This window comes from Plodia interpunctella, chromosome 29 (assembly GCF_027563975.2).
Source record: "Plodia interpunctella isolate USDA-ARS_2022_Savannah chromosome 29, ilPloInte3.2, whole genome shotgun sequence".
Taxonomy (NCBI): Eukaryota; Metazoa; Arthropoda; class Insecta; order Lepidoptera; family Pyralidae; genus Plodia; species Plodia interpunctella.
This window is the reverse complement of record NC_071322.1, coordinates 627351-644633: the sequence shown is the minus strand read 5'-3', so window position 1 is coordinate 644633 and position 17283 is coordinate 627351. Positions and strand designations below refer to the sequence as shown.

At 33.5% G+C, this 17283-nt stretch overlaps 1 protein-coding gene across 5 annotated transcripts in view; it reads right to left on the bottom strand.

Moving 5' to 3' along the window:
• LOC128682244 (lachesin-like) overlaps positions 1-17283 on the bottom strand; it is a 107938-nt gene that overhangs the window by 41301 nt on the left and 49354 nt on the right. For 3 of the 5 annotated variants that reach the window (XM_053766867.1, XM_053766873.1, XM_053766868.1), the window contains one exon: positions 1986-2030. The gene's annotated coding sequence lies outside the window, so the exon portion shown is untranslated. Of the gene's footprint in view, positions 1-8; positions 28-1985; positions 2031-8930; positions 8976-17283 lie in introns of those variants that run through there. The other 2 variants (XM_053766869.2, XM_053766872.1) reach the window with 2 other exon arrangements.

Genomic DNA, 17283 nt, shown 5'->3' with positions numbered 1-17283 from the left:
ATACGTACCTAAAAATGTTTTTATATTTCAACCCATAGAACTTAAGAAAAAGGCAAACATATATCTGGATAAATGGAAAACAGTTTTGCTTTATTTTTCAATTACTTAGTCTTTGTAATACGTATTTTTTACACCCGTACATTGTTCGTAACAAATTAAATTTGATTTCTGCGTGTAAAGAACATTAAAAAGTTACGCGAGTTTACGCGCGCTCCGACTCCGAGGAGCTGTCAAATTTCGCGCGCGCTTTTTCGACGAAAATAAGACTGCGTGCATTCGTTCCCGCGCAATAACGAACACTGCTCCCTATTTATCTATGAGAATGATGCTTATAAAAATGGGGGAGGAATTGAAAACAAATTAGGGTGTGCCAGCAGATTCTCCTTTAAAAACTACTGGTGGCCGTTCAATGGTAATTTTGATAGATGATTGGTATAAATCAGTGCCTTTTTAAACAGCTTTCCCTTTGCCATTACTTTGCCATTACAGTAAAGTTATGAATTTTTCACGTATTTTTATCAATAGGTAGGTATGTAGATATCTATAAAGTGTTTAGGTATTTTAATATTCTTTCTATGTTCATTCGTTGGAACTATATATACCTGGATCATTTATTTTAATTTATGCAATAAAGATTAATGTGGGATCGGGGAACAGTCAAACAATTGAATTCTTGAAATCTTGTATTTTCACCACAGAAATTGTTTAAGTACAGCTTGTTTTTCGGAAATCTTAATCGTAACGTCTTCGCTGAAAGTATCCTCGTCGCCATACGTCCTCTCTCTCCCTCTAACATCCGTCCTCTCACTCTCAGTGTTCGAATACACATACTAAACTGTTTCATTCTTTCATCATACATTGGGATACATACCATTCCCGCATTAATATTAGAAAACAATTGCAAACTAAAACGATAACTTATTGCTACGAAATATTGATTATATAATAAATATTTATTGAATTATTGTTAAATTTATTTCTTTAATCCAAACTAACTGAAAAATATATGGTGCTATTGTTATCGTCGTACGACTATCGACGATGGCCGTATGGGCTTCGATTACTTTGCATTTTAATATGGATAAACCGGATAAAGTAAATAAAAAAAAACCTCTTTGTGTCGAAATTATTTATTTAAAAAAGTTTACATTTAAAATATTATTTCTATTGAAATAAGGTAGGTAAATATCATATACAATGAAAATGTACCTATTCCTACAAATATAAAAAAATGTGTTCCACATTTAGTAAAGCAATTTCAAACTTAAAAGGTTTTACGTATAAATGCTCTAAAAATATGATTTGTTATGAAAAACCTCTAGGGAGCTGAGGGAAAGGAATCCATTTTTATTATTAGCTAATTGAATTTTGATATACGGGGAGGGAGTGGTGGTGTAGTTATACGCTTTGTATTGTATGTCGTTGGCACCGCCAAATAAATTCTAACCTCAAAAATTATGTAATCACACTATAAGTAAGCATTTGAGTTTTATTTCAAACAGCTGTGAAGCGGTCCCTAGGTGCGATAACGTTTAATTAACAAAAAATTACATAACAAGGAATTATTTTAAATTAAATGTCTGGTTGTAATTAATAAGTTTAAAAAATGTTGGTTCAGACATCAGTCCTTGGGATACTATAATAATCTGTATAGTTAATTATAAATTAGATCCTGAAACGCGGAGTTATTGTTTTCAGCTTTTCAGAGTTTTTCTTTTTTAATTTTAATTATTATTAGCTAAATGAATTTCCGCTTTACGGGGAGGAAGGGGTGAGGTAGCTACGCTTTGTATTGTCGGTTTGTGATGCTGGTAGTTTGTTTCGCTGCGGTATATTTGCATACGTAGTCTATCTGTTGTACTCCTATAGTGGTCCTTGCGTGTCGTTTTCAACATATTAATTAGGTGAAGAATGTTATCTGTTACGGTCAACTATTTATAAAATTAGACTATATCATATGAAATTAGATTTAGGATAGTATTTACCTCTTCAGTTAAACCAGGTTTATATTGGTGATCTGGCCGGCAGCGCTGAAACAATTCAAAAGTTGATTATTTATTAACAATATTAGGTAATTAGGAAAACATATAAATTGTTTGTAACTTAACTTAAACTAACCTAAAATTAAAACTATATATTCAAAAAGCCTAGTGATAATTAAGTTAAAAATAGCATCTGAAACATATCTATGGGACCTTTCATCTCGGAAAAAACCATTGTTCCTGTGGGATTTGCGAAAAACCTGTATTCTATCAGGTGTGAATAAAAAAACTTTGCAATAAAACACTAGGTCGCGCTGTGTGTATTTTAAAAGCGTTATGAATATTTTATTAGAACTATCACAATCCAATTTTAATATGAAGAAAAACTGTTGCCGAGGGCATATGAGCGGACGAAGCCGCGAACGAACAGCTAGTATCCGATAACTGGTGCAAGATCAAGACTAGTGCACTTTTAACTTGACGGGAAGTTAGTTAACTTACCGACAAATTTATAGATATTGATATTACCACAACAAACGAATGATGTAACTTTGTGATTAAACCAGGTAAGCTTATATACTAATAAAGGTATTATACTATTGTCTTCTAGGTTTTTTTTTTTAATTTTTATATTAGGACAAATCACACAGATTGAGCTGGCCCCAAAGTAAGTTCGAGACTTATGTTACGGGATACTATCTCAACGATATTATATTTTATAACAAATATATAAATAGATAAACATCCAAGACCGGGGCCAATCAGAAAAAGATCATTTTCCATCATGACCCGACCGGGGATCGAACCCGGGACCTCTCGGTTCAGTGGCAAGAACCTTACAACTGCGCCACCGAAGTCGTCTTAAATATGAGGCTAGCCTGACCCTCACGATGGTCTTCCAACTGTTGGTCTGATTTTTATGAATTTTAAAAGGTATGTAGGTAAGGTATGTCTGTAAATACAATTTTTAAGTTCGCGGGACAACAAAATCATCAATACAAATTCACAATTTTATTAAAAACTCATTGTGATCAAAAATTTATTGTGTTCGCGAGGTCTAAAGTTCGCGGCGAACAAATATTTATATAATTGTATCATCTTGTACTCAGATATTTAAACATAACTCTAGGACAGTAGATGGAGAAAAATGGTTGGTTCCCTAGCGCCATCTATCACCGTCTCCGTGAAGCGCTCGAGCGCGAAGTAGGAATAATTACTGCTGGCAATCGGAAAAACTAGGAAAAAATCTAGATTGCTTTCTCCCTGTGGTATGGTGGTCTTAATGGCCGTGTTGTTAGATCAACTAATTTAAATAGATTTTTAATACTTTTTTACTGTTTTCAATCAAGTCGTAATGAACCAATCTTAATAGATTGGTTATATAAAATAGATTGGTTATATATAATAGGTTGATTATATAAAATTTTCACGCAGAACGCTAGCCGCAATGCATTTGGGCTTCTGACGTCCCTCTGTCAGTACTAATTTCATAAGACTCACATACACAATTGCACACATGCACTTTTGTATATAAATGCCACTTATCACTTCAGTAAGATTGGTTGATATACAGAATGTTGGCAGCCAACAGGAAACCTTTATTATCACCACTCTCTTAACAGACTGTACTTACAGTCTGTTACCTACGGATACCTACCTACGGAAAGAAGTTTAAAAACTAGTTGGAAATATCCTATTTAAAAGCCAAATGTTGGCCAGTTTTTCATTTCATAAAAAAAAAAATATTTAAATATTCCATTAATATTAAGAACAAAAAAGGTAAACTAAGGAGAAGAGTCCGTTCAGAAAGTCTTTATCATAGACAAAACTTTTGAATTCATTTACTTTTTTTTTCTCGCAATTCATTGCGTTCTGTTTTTCCTATTCCCGGCCATTGACAGTAAAAAAGTTTTTAATTAAAATTTTAAGATGTCCGAGTTTTTTTAATCTGCTCTTGTTGCCGCCGTGAAAGCGGATTTATTTTTCTTTAGAACGGTGTTTAAATTTGAAAAAATAAGTTTACCTATTCACCGCGCTTTTTAATGACATTACGTTTAATTTTATCGTCGTTTGAATAGTACCTATTTTTTTTACAATTTTTGTCTGTCTTTCTGTCCATATGTTTGTTCGCGAATCACGCAAAAACTACTGGATGGAATTTGACGCGGTTTCCTCAGGTATATAGCGGATGGTCTAAATTATAATCTGTTATAGGTTTCATCGCAATACGTTGCTTAGTAACAGAGATATTGATAATAATAATTTATTAGAACGCACATAATAAATGCAAGCGAAGCCGCGGGCAATAGCTAGTATTATATAAGGATAAAAATTTCTAATATATCATATGCCACAAAGCTTAAACATTATTACAATTAAATCACACATTTCCGTAGGTACCTATATGCAAAATTTATGACGAATGTGACCTAAATTCAACTTACATAACTCTCCCTACCTCAGCGTTTACGATAAGTGTTCACGAGCTGACTTCACTATATATAAAACGATCCGTCGGTCTGTTTACAACTTTTTTATTACCAGGTAGGGATAATAAAATGGGTAATTTTACGAATATATACCAGCTTTTGCGCGCTCGTATGTTTCCCACTACAAAATGTTTTGTCCTTGTCTTTCTTGACTCGGTGCTCGGTGGCGCAGTGGTAAGGTTCTTGCCACTGAACCGAGAGCTCCCGGGTTCGATCCCCGGTCGGGTCATGATGGAAAATGATCTTTTTCCGATTGGCCCCGGGTCTTGGATGTTTATCTATATATATATATTTGTTATAAAATATAGTATCGTTGAGTTAGTATCCCATAACACAAGTCTCGAACTTACTTTGGGGCCAGCTCAATCTGTGTGATTTGCCATAATAATAATATATAATATATATATTTAATATGTCAGCCGAATTGGCGACCAGCTCAGCCTGGCGCCATGGTATCGAGTCAAGGCGCTGATTTTCAGCTGGTACCAAGTAAAAAAAGTACGTAATAAAAATAAACAAGTTAATATGAACGGAAAACAAAAACAAACAACAGCAAACATTAGAACGAATGTGCAAGTGTAGTCGAATAATGTGTGATAATGTGTGTGCAGTACAAACTCGAGAACTAAACGCCACATGCCAGACTCTGGCGTGAAACTATCGTCTGTTATCCGGATGAACTAAATTGCTTTATTGCTAAGTTGTACTTATGTAGTGGATTTTAAAATAAATAAGTATTTCTATTTGCCATTACTGAACTAGATAGCAATAAATATACTTTGAATTTGAATGATCGAAAAGTTCATACCAGTGTCTTCGCGATGGAATTATACATAAATATTGGCCGGACGGACGGAGTTTTACAACGCGGCGCTAGGAAGCATTCATATTAGTATGTTGGTCGCCTGTGCAGACAGTACGGCAAAACGAGTGTCCAGGTACTATCACGCGAACCAAGTTTCGGGTACAGCTAGTATTTAGCACAATAATTAAATTCATAGTTGAAATATATTATCAATATATATTGTATTTTGAAATTTTCATGTCCACGAAAATTACGATAGATACCACGAAAGTTATGTACTAATTTTCACAAACAGGATTTGTATCAAATCTTTATTTTTTTCTAAATTTGTATTCTAAATTATATTTACTAAATAAAAGACTTTTATTAGCAATGTTTTTTTTATTAAAATCAGCATTTTAATCAATATATTATTTAATATAACTTGTCTAAACTTTCTACTCACATTCCCGGTCTCTGGGATAGAAATTTGATAAAAAAAATTACCCCGAAATAGCGAAAAAACTACCAGCTATTCCATACAAATTAAATACCTAACGTGAGGAAAATATATGGATCGGCTTTTATTTTCGCAATTTCCCAGTTGTTCCCATACGAAAGTTATTCAGTATCATCAACTGAGCATGTAGAAAAAATATTGCCAATAAATACAAACTTAGGTACCATTTAAGTGTATGAGGATTAGAGTTACGATAAACTAGTATAGAAAAGAATATATAACCATGCCTACTTAACATAATTTTCAATTTATTATTTTATTTTTAGAAGATTTTAAACGTTTTTTGCGCTTTGCTAATAGTCGAGTAGAGTTACTATGGTTTTGAGTAGATCGATTTAATATATACGGGCATTTCTCTGTAAGCTCGTACAGGTCCCATATAAATGCTGTCCTGGCAATTATTTTTAAAATTTGCCAAAAAATCAGGTCGTATTTCGAAGAAAATTAACTATTATCTTAGTTCGATAAGGTGGCCCACTGAATTTAAGCGTATTTTTCGAGTTATTAACGATTTTCCAAAAAAAACATGACAGAGGACTGTTTGAGCCATCAGGGGACTGTTTTTAACATAACAGGGAACTGTTAAATGAGACAGAGGACTATTATACTTAAAAAAAGTAATTTTACATTAATGATTCATTTATTATTTTTATGACATATTTTCGTTTCAATAATCTTTATAAAAGATTAACAAAAAAATGTTTTTTTAAACATACATATCAAAAATTAACCTTAAGTGCTAAAAACATTTTGTACTCACGGAGATCAACATTAGTCTTATTATTATAATATCAATTATTAAATGCTTTATGCAGTCTTATTAGTCAAATACTATTATTAATATAATTATTAGGAAGTATTTACTCTTAAAGTAATATATTCTGAGATTTTTCTCAATCAAATAAGGCACATAGTAATGTTTAATTATCACAATGATCTTAACATTTTAACAAGATAGCACTCGAAAACCTGTGCTTGAGTAGAAAACTGATAAAATATTCTCTTTCCTTTTAAAATCAAGTCAATATTATCCAACTTTTGGACTACTTGATCAAATGACACATCTGCAACATCATTATCATCTATTCTAAACATCTGCATTTTTTGAACACAAATCTTGAGGAAAGTAACACGTAACTCACTTTCATCGTTATCAATATCATTAATTACGGCAGCATAACGATATTCTATATTTTTAGCTGGATATTTCACAAGAACGTAATCTCCAGTATTGTAACATGAATTCCCAATACCACTCGTTCCTGCAATATCATCGTCCAACCTCTGAGGAGACGTACGTATCATTTCAGGCTTAGCAGATTCGAAATCTTCCGGTTCGGACTCAGTAAACACTTTTTCTACTGTCCATCTAGGTTTTTGAGCATAGTTAATACTGCCAATCTTATAATGCTCACAAGATCCGCTGTTGCAAAAAGCAACTGAGACTTTTCGTTGTAAGTGTTATACGTTTAGTTGGAATGCCTAGGATGGAGCTGGAATAAATACCTGCAACCTGATGCACATTCAAAGTGCCTTTAAACCCCTTCTGATCGGCCGCTTCCTCTTCAACTTTATCGACCAATGCTTGAATCTCTTTTTGTACTTTTCAAGTTTTTTCTCTAAACGTCTTTTCGTTCCTTTCCTAGTTAAACTTCTTTCGTCGCTTTGTGGCTTCTTTTTTTCTTTGCTGGAGACTAGCAAATGGAAATATTTGATCTGGAACTGGAGTGGCGGGTCTTGTAAACGGAGTACCTGCTTCTGAATCTGATAAAGGCATATTTTCTCTAACAAAAGTATTAGTGATGTTTTTCAGTCTTAGTCTTTTAGCTCGATATAGAGTACAATGTTCTTTCCCCTTCTTTAAAGTATCGTAGTCGCTCTGCTTCTCTCTTTTTCTGTAGTAATACCTCTCGGGACAACTTTTTCATTTTAGGAGCCATATCATCTGTGTTCGATCGCCCTGTGTAAAATAATACAAGTTTATGAAATAAAATAACGCTAAGTAACGATACTTTGATGATTCTTATATTAATAAAGCAGACTAGTTGATAAATTTACACATATAATATATAAAAACAATAAACAATACATAAAATACACAGTCCCCTATTGTGTAAAACAATACCCTGTTGCATTTTCTGACAGGGAACTGTTGCCAGGGGACTGTGTTTTTCGGTTAAATTTCTCAATATTTCCAAAACTGATATAAAATGTTTTTTTCAGAACCTATCAGTAAATTTAGACACAAATAATACAACAATAAGCTATATTCAGAGATAATTAATGTAATTAACATAAATACCATTACTTACCAGAGGACTGTTTGTGGTGGCGGATCAAACGCATGTTCTACTCACAAATGACACTCAAACACTAAATTAAATGGTGATGTGTCGCCGCATTCGGCAAGGTTGCAAAGTTCACGATAATCTGCGTTCCGTTTCACTAAGAAAATGTTTGAAAATATTACAGTTTTTTTTAAATATGGATTTAAATTCTTGGCAGGGGACTGTATATAAATTTTGGGGACAAACTTTACATGTGTTTACTAAATATAATAAAATTCATAAGAGACCCTGTTTTACGAAAATAACATAATTTAATTATTATTCTTTGCCATGGTAACTGCCAAATGTGTGTAGTTTCAATGAGTTCTTCATAAATATTATAAAAACTACATTTGGCATACATGTGTATGCTAAATGTAATTAAAAATAAGATTTTTTTAAAGGATTTCCATACGCGCCAACAGAGTGTGACACGCGAAGAACACCGATTTGGCTCCCGTTTTATTTTATTTTACCTTTGATTTTATTTTTACAGTAAATGGTAAATAATTTAACGTATTTATTGCTAATTTTATTACATAAATGAAGCATCATACGTATTAGGTTCCGAGACGAGACGAGTTTGGTTGGTTTAGTAGTTTGGAAATTATAACCGTGTGACCACGTTTTTTATTTATTTATTTATTTATTTATTAACATTTCTTACATCTAACATTACAGGTTATTACCTAATGCGTTAGAATGAGCCTATTGTAATCTGTAGCAAATCACATATAGTCCAATTCTTTTTAGTGTCTCATTTACCAAATCACGTGGTTATTATTAATAATGTTGTAAAATTATCAATTTTCAATTAATCAAACTTACCGTGACAGATACACGCCTCCGGGCGGCTAAGACTACAATATTTTGACAGTTGCAGTAAACTTTCTTTTTTAAAATTTATTTCGGCAAGGATTAGCCTCTATAGTTCGCAGCACGAGCATGAGGTTACACCGCAAAAACTATTCCAATAGTGAACTAAGCTAAATGAAACTAAACGCATTTGTGCAACTTGACGAGTAACGTGGCTTAGCGGCCATTTTGTTACAGACCTTACAGACCAGTATGGAAGCAAAATTAGAACAGCTGCTTTATGATTTAAATGTTTGTGCTAACAATATATATATATATATATAAGAATCTATATTTGACGACCTCGGTGGCGCAGTGGTAAAGTGCTTGCCTCTAAACCGAGAGGTCCCGGGTTCGAACCCGATGGAAAATGATCTTTTTCTGATTGGCCCGGGTCTTGGATGTTTATCTATATAAGTATTTGTTATAAAATATATATTATCGTTGTGTTAGTATCCCATAACACAAGTCTCGAACTTACTTTGAGGCTAGCTCAATCTGTGTGATTTGTCTTGATATATATATTTATTTTCACTTTTTCTTCAGTTTCGAAATTGACGGTGTCGAATTGTCAATGTCAAATTGACATAACAACAAGGCTGAAAACGTTTGTTTGTATTGCCACAGACACTTTAATACAAACAACTAAATATACTCACATATATTAGGAACAACGATATATACTAAAAGAAAAGTATTTACAACATATATTTTATATTTATATTATGCCCTTGGCGGAGATACATGAGTATATTATACCCGACACGTCCGGCTTTGCTCGGTAAACGGTAAAACCATAATAAAAAAAGTAACCTATATTACTCCTGAAGGTCTCGTCTATCTCTGTGCCTTTCATCAAAATCGACCCAGTAATTTGAGTTTATTACAAACAAAGAAACAAAAATACAATTTTTTTCTCTTTATAATATTAGTTAGGATTTAAGAGCTGGCTGAATAGAAGACCGTTTCATAGCTTAGTCTCGAACAAACTCTGAATTATTTATACTGTCGACATAAAATCCAATTTTGAACTTCGAATCTTTAAAAAACCAACGTCCGCAACTGGACTTTTCCAGAAATATCGGGTTATTTCTTGAAAATCCCGCTCCTTTAGCGAACAATAGCACATAAAATTTTTATGAGCATCTGCGTCTAAATTATGCCTTAAATTTTCAGACTGTTATGTGTGGTGCAAGCCAGGAGTAGAAGCGTCGTCATATATAAATTAATTACAATACAAGTTTATTAATTAGACAAATTAAAAAACCCCCGACTTTCAATATTCATTTCGCTGCAACTTATGAACAGTTTTGATCAAACATATCTAAGAACCACCGCATAAAAATTAGCTATCAAATAAAAAAATCTGCATCCAAATCGGCTAACCCACCTTGGTACAAGACTACATTTGTTACTTAACGTCTTTGGAGAAAAGGCTGCGGTGAAGTTTGTTGCGCCGCTTCTTTTTTGGAAGTCGACAGTGGATTTGATTTAAGTAATTTTTGACGTCAATAAGTTATGTACATCCAAAATTTAATAAAAAAATTTGATTTTTTTGACGTCTTTTCGATTTGAGATTTTTATTCATTTGGACCTATTCTTTCTTTTTGTAAAACATTCTATTGTTTACAAACATATGTTTATACATATAGATAAACATAAATTGTCATTATCAATCTAGACCTGACTAGGGATCGAACCCGGGAACTACAGTGTAGCAGTCCGGTTATATCCGATGACCATTAGGCCACAGAGGTCGTCAAAAATCACCTAATTATTTCCAACGCTTTTTCTCCTAACTTGGAGCACACGCGTAGAAAATCTCGACAAAATGGCCGACTATTGTAAGCCAATTGTCATCAAATTAGAGCGAGATGCATTCACAATTACTGCTAGTTATCATGTAATTATACTAGTTTTAATGGCGGGAAGAAATTAAACGAAATTATTTTAATTGTTGTAGCCATTTTTAGAGCCGAGTACCTAAACTGATTGCTTCTATAGATGTTAAGTCCCACAACATATTAGATAATTTTAAATATAGTAAGTAATTAATATTGTATTTTAACACCATACCAGTTTATTGGTTAGAAAAATTTTAAAAAAAACCCGACTTTCAATATTCATTTCGCTACAACTTTTGAACGGCTGAACCGATTTTCAAGAACACTCGGGAATAAAATTATCTATGACACAAAAATAACTGAACGAAAATCGGTTCATCCGTTTGGTAACTACGATGCAACAGACAGATACACAGACAGACACGAAAAACTTGTAACACCCTTCTTTTTGCGTCGGGGCGTTAAAAACTGAAATTAATACAGGGTTATTTTTAAAACACAAACAATCTTGCAGAACTAGACTCAACCAATCTTCTTGAAATTTTGCACACATGTAGTATGAAGTACGGAGAAGGACACAGGGTACCTTTCATCCCGCAGAAATAAATTACGCCTTTATACATTTTTTTTCCAAGCCGCGGTCAGAATCTAAAAAAAATGACAAAATACTAATACGTAAAAAAAATGACAAAAATTTTTTTTGGCCTCTTAAGGAATGACCGATATTATTAAAATTTTTCAATTCAAATTCAAATTCAAAATTCTTTATTCAATTTAGGATGATATACATCACTTATTGACGTCAAAAAAATTACTTAAACTAAGTCTACTGCCGGCTTCCAAAGCGCAGGTGAAGAAGAAGCGGCGCAACAAACTTCACCGCGGCCTTTTCTCCAAGGACGTCAATTAACAAATATAGGTCTTATACATATATTAAAAATTAGGAGGACGAATTTACATCATATTATATCATTCATCATATATCATATGGACGGAAAGACGGAAAACAATTGTAAAAAAAATGTTTTAGCTTCCTTCTATTAATACGACTGCTATTCTAACGACTATAAAATTAAATGTAATGTCATAATGACATTAAAAAGCGCGGGGAATAGGTAAACTTATTCCGTTCAAAAGAAAAATAAATCCGCTTTCACGGCGGCAACAAGAACAGATTAAAAAAACAGATTAAAATAATGTCAAAATTTGAATTAATAAATAAAATAAAAGTTGTATTTCCAATAAAATTATTGAAATTAATAAATAAAAAGCTAAATGTACAAAACGTACGTAATAATGTAATAAATCAGTTACATATGTTATGAGGATACTGCACCATGCTTGGGCCAAACATTATTGTCGTTCACATAATCGTCAGTCTTGTAATATGCCTTTTTACAAAGTACTTCTTTTATATAATTTCTAAATTTTTTGTCCGGCAAATCAAGAATCCATTTAGGCAATTTGTTATAAAAACGGATACAGTTCCCAACAAAAGACGTTCTAACTTTGGCCAACCGATGCCCGGGGACAGACAATTTATCTTTATTACGTAAGGCTCTATCAGTGTAATCACCAACTTTTTAAAATAAGTTTAAATTTTTCCGGACATGCATAATGTTGTCAAATATGTATTGTGAGGGTAAAGTTAAAATATTAATATCTTTAAAAAAATCTCTAAGGGAATCCCTTCTCCTCAAACCATATATAGCACGGATTGCTCTTTTTTGTATAATGATTATAAAATTCACGTGGGCAAAGCCGCAGGCAAAAGCTAGTTTTATATATAATAGGTACTTATACTTTTATATAACTATTTTATGTATAGAATAGTTTTTCTATTTAATCGTAAAGTTTGACTGGCAAAGAATGCCACATGGCATTAAATCTACCCAATGTTAACATTTATGTTGTTCAATAAATTTTAAATAAATAAATATATATATAAATAAAAATAACCACTCGATATCGACGCGTAAATTGTTTATGTGGAAAAGGAAAAATCGTCACGACCAAAAACCAATATGGCCGGCCGAATTTCAAGTTCAAAGGTTCACCATCCGCTTTTGATCTTCGAAACATTGCCGCCGTGAACGTAAACGTTTTTTGCTCAATACTTTGCTATATTGGATAGGGTGGCCAGCTTAAATGTACAGACGGGATATTTTAGAGATTTTTTCCAACTTTTGCTTTTCCACCGAGGTAAGGGCAAGAAGTCCTTCTTGCCCTTACCTCGGTGGAAAAGCAAAAGCTAATCACTGCTAATCACTGACCTTCACTAGTTGGAGAGGCGCCCATAGAAGAAGAAAACACTTCCCAAAAAAAGAGTGTTGTCAAGTTTGTCATATTAGAGTTATCTTATCACGTTTTGTGTACTAACAAATCTTTTTGGAATTAATCCTACTAATATTACAATATACTCAACATTATTATTATATTTTTTTACCACTACACCCACGAAATACACTCACTCCGCGCAAATACACACACACACACACACACACACACACACACACAACTCCTCGTTCTTATATAACCGAGTTTGTAACAAAGTAAGTTAAAATATTTTGTCTTTGTTTAAGTATCTTTGATTCTCATATGTTCTGGGACATCAACAAGAAAATCAATATCCAAACTAGCATATTTTAGTTTTCTACTCGAACAATTATTACAAGTTTCTTTGAAACTTACTTTCGGACACCATTCTCTCACAATTTCTAGCATTAAGGAAACTATTCTTTAGTTTTAAGGATAATACCTCTAGTAACAATTGTGTGAGATTAATAAAGATATATATTATTAAAAAAATATATATTATAAATGCTAAAGTTTGTGAGGATTTAGGTTTGTTACTTTTTCACGCAAAATCTACTGCACCGATTATTATGAAATTAGATATTGGTACACGGATAGAATATAACCTGGAATAACACATAGGGTACTTTTTATCCCGAAATTCCCACGGGAGCGAAGCCTCGGGGCGCAGCTAGTTCAACATATATCTACATAGGTCTGTATCTAGGTACTAACTATTTCAAGTGTACGGAAAAGGTGATTATTATGTGTCAAAATATTCCTGTTATTTTAATTGTTATAATACAAGCAGTTTTGTTACAAATTTAACAAGACAACATTAAAAATTACAATTCTTGACGTTAAAATTTGTTGCACCTAACCTAAAATTAAATTGTTACCCTAATTACTGGGGTATTTTGTAATCCGTGCCCTAATACAGGTTTAACTCTACCGCAAATTTCATCAAAATACACTTAGTAGTCTTTGTAAATAGTAGAAATCAATGCGAGTGACTTCAATTTCGGCAGATATTTTTTCGGAATGTCCCACGTGTAACCAAGATATGTGGTCACCCTAGAACATTTCGTTCCAACCGAGCGATTATGCTCTCAAACATAGTTTTTCCCGGTCACTACCCACCGGGCCGGTGTTTGAATAAAGTTTACAAAATCATATGATTACTTATACAGGGTTACAGGGTATCAAACGCGAAACCTCTTAAAACTTCCAAAAGAAACAACGAAAGGAAGAACGATTTTTTTCGTCCGATCAGTTGGTAGTCATTCTGCCAAAAGGTTTCACATGTAATTGGAAATCGAAAATATATGTAATTTTTGAAATCTATTCCTTAATGGATACCGACGCAATGTTATTATTCGCTCACAAGCGACTCTCCGTAGTGGTTAAGACTGTACCTACGTCTGTGAACGATATAAGGTCCCAGATTCGAATCCAACTTCAAATTCAAATCATTTATTCAGAAATTAGACCTTCACAGGCACTTTTTCACGTCAATTTTTACATAGTTATTTCTCACACGCTACAAACTACTGGCATTTCGGAACGACCACTGCTGAGAAGAAATGCCGAAACTCATTTGAACAGTGTTTGGTCCCTATGAGCCCACTCGCGCCACATGAGTTTGTTTTCATAGACCACCACTTGCTTCCGGTGAAGGAAAGCTTGAGGAAACCTGTACTCGGTTCTACAATGCCATTAATGCCACAAGACGCGCGGTAAGTAGTCGTAAAAGTCATGTCAGATGCCTTTAGGCGACTTGAATAAAGTCTGACACCAGTGGTTAGCAATCAACACACTCGAAAACTAAGATAGCTCACAATATATTTGTGCAGTGTAAAAAAAACTCTGTATGTCTATATGTCATAAAGTTCACATCAACTTCTCAATCCTCAAACAAATTATGCTTTCATAGTAGCGTAGCGTGGACGAGTGGTTGGACCGCCAAGGGCGTCACAATTAAGGGGGCGGTAAATTGAAAGTGAAATCATATGCGCCAAAGTGGCTTTGTCCCTGTTGTTTGTTCATTTATTTCTTAGATCAAGTCGTTCAATTCATTTATCTTTCTTAGTACGTAATTGTAAAATGCATATTTGGTTTAAGACTCCCGTTCAAACATAGGCTAGGCTATTGGAAGTTGGAACAAATTATTATAAACCAGATGTTGCCCGCGGCTTCGCTCCCGTGGTAATTTTGAGATAAAATATAGCCTATAGCAATCTTGGACAATGTACCTTTGTAATTGTTAAATCATTTTCGAAATCGGTTCGTTCGTTTCGGAGATTACCCGCCTCAAACATACAAACTCACAAACGCTTACCTCTTAAATTAGAATTGAATAGAATTGAATACTATTATCATAATAATAGTATAGATGCAATTTTAATTTGACAAATTCATTTTAATTTACCATTTGACTTGTATTTTCTTATGTGCAAACATTATCATCATCATTCCAGCCTGTTTGTGCCCACAGCTGAGCACAGGCCTCTCTTCGCGTACGCCAACCTCCTCTGTCCTGTGCCTCTCTCATCCATGTACAATCTGTCTAAAAAATAAACGTTTTAATTACTCTCTTGTTCAGACCTAAATTAGTGTGACTGAATTACACGGAAAAAAAATGGTTGCCTGTAAAGTCGGTTTTACGGGCGAAGATTTTACGTGACAACGTCTTTTTACGCGCGCGGCAGACCGATCATAGTTGAGTGGGAGAGAGACGCAAGGCATTCGGCGGGCCTCTCTCTCGTTCGGTGACTCATCGTAACGTTACCGGGCGTTACACTTTTTCATAAGTGACTCCCAGCCGCAACCTAATTTAAGACGTTGTCACGTCAAAAGTATAAAATATCGCATTTTCGATTTTATTATATCCATCACCTATCCATTTATCATATCCATCACCTCTCATGGCAGGTCGCCGGACACATCTCTCGCCGGTCCTAGGCCACTATTTGTGCACTATTTGTCCAAACATAATATTCACCTGTTTGAAGAAGTAAACAGAGTAAACTTTATCTCAAACAATGTAGCACTACTTTCTACATAAAAGTGTATTTGCAATGGCACCTAAATAATATAACTCTTTGCCTATTGATATAAGAAATATTGCATGTTTTGAAATATTCAAGAAAAAATTGTTAGATTTACTTATAGGAAAAGCCTTCTATTCAATCAACGAATTTCTTATAGACAATATTAACTAACTGTAACTTTGCACATAAAATTTCGTTATTTATTGTCAATTTGACTTTATTAATTCAATTCAATCAATTTGACATTAATATAAATTATTTGTAATATATGACATAATAGAATTTGTCAATGCATACGTGTCTACATTCACCTATATGTTATTTTAATTAATTTTGTATGCCCAATGGCGGAACATAGTGTACACTTTCACAATACCATGTCAACCCGTGTTAGCTATGTTCACAAAATAAATGAATTTGAATTTGAATTTGAAAAATTTGCATGAAAAATAGAAAAATAGGCTGTTCTTGTCTTTCTGTAAGGAACATAATCTCCTGTGTCTTGTTTTTGAGCAAATAAATTAACTTGAATTTGAGTTCTAGAAACTAGGAACTAGGGACAAATAGGGGCAACAAATCGTGCCGCCAATAGAGCGTCGATGGCTCACGCTACGCCGCTGTTTTGAACAAAACAATATCAAATTGGCGCATGACACATTTTGTTTACAAGTATTAAGCAACTTCGTTGAATTGAACTGGATATAAGTTGAAAACAAAGAATCGGGTGGTAGGATTGAAAATAAGTCTGATATTGTATCATGTTTTTATCAGAGGGCGTGTGGTTCCGACCTAAAATAGGACCCCCACTCCCGTGGTTGTCTTAAGAAGCGCCTAAGGCCTAAAGGTTTTACAGTTTTAGGCTGTAAAAGGATAAAATAAAATTAAAAAAAAAAAAACTTTATTGCCAAACTTTTTAAATAGTTTCACATACTTTAGTTTAAGATATGGGTTTACTTTTAATAACAAGGTGACAGAGAAACGTTTCATCTTTCATTATACCCAAAAATAATTTATTTTATATTCACACGTCACTCCACATCCTACCGATGATGTCGTAGGTGGTAACTATGGGATAAAACGCGTTTACAATATATAGGTATGCCATGATTGACGTCAAACAAGGAGATTTCTTAAAAG